Source organism: Trypanosoma rangeli (genome assembly GCF_003719475.1).
Source record: "Trypanosoma rangeli strain AM80 chromosome Unknown Tra_15.4_contig_00581, whole genome shotgun sequence".
In the NCBI taxonomy this organism is placed as follows: domain Eukaryota; phylum Euglenozoa; class Kinetoplastea; order Trypanosomatida; family Trypanosomatidae; genus Trypanosoma; species Trypanosoma rangeli.
Genome location: NW_021706326.1, coordinates 1 through 755, shown reverse-complemented (window position 1 = coordinate 755; position 755 = coordinate 1). Strand labels below are relative to the sequence as shown.

Sequence of the window (755 nt, the reverse complement as noted above, 5' to 3'; positions counted from 1 at the left end):
CGCGAGCAGACACAGCACTTAGAGTCCATCTGCGACGGCGTCCTCCTCAACACCACGCTGCTGCGCGACCTGTAGGCTGGCACACACACACACACACACACGACCGAGGATAGTAACGACGAGGTCTCGTAGTAGGTGCCGCGGCGGCTGAGGCACGGGAGGCCTCTGCGCAGCGAGGCAAAGGAAGAGTAAGACAAGAAGCGGAGGAGGAAACGAAAATGCGAGAAGAAAAGGCAAAAAAAAAGAAAAGAAAATAAGAAGCTGAAAACAAAGAAAAAAAAGGGGAGGGGAAAAAAGAAATGGCGGCACGGTACTGTTGTTAAATGAAGGCTAACATGAGTATATTTGTCTGATACTTGATGTTGAGGGTATAAACTCTCACGCACTCACTCAGTCTCTTTCCACGTATATGTGTCTCGCCCTCTCGGTGTGGCAGCAAAACATTTCTCTCTGTGTGTGGTGCGAAGCATATCGTAAACTCTCACTCTCTGCACATCTGGCATTGTTTCTTTATCTTTTTTTTTAAAAAAAAATATCTCTTCCATTCAGTTATTTCCATCGACCCATTGCCCTGACGCCGCCACCGCCCAGCATCACGCTTGAAGCACGCACAGGGCCAATACTGAAAGCCTAGCAATTAACATAGTAAAATAAAAAAGAAAAAGAAAAAAAGGAAATATAAACTATTTCAGCTATATAAAGGCTGTATATAATACATATACATATACATATATATATATATATAGACACTGTCA

The 755-nt window shown here is 43.8% G+C and overlaps 4 annotated features.

Annotated features, from left to right (window-relative positions):
• Positions 1-80: 80 nt before the first annotated feature.
• Positions 81-101: a microsatellite.
• A 78-nt stretch (positions 102-179) lies between these two features.
• Positions 180-300: a microsatellite.
• Positions 301-647: 347 nt separating this feature from the next.
• Positions 648-683: a microsatellite.
• Positions 684-706: 23 nt separating this feature from the next.
• Positions 707-745: a microsatellite.
• Positions 746-755: the final 10 nt, after the last annotated feature.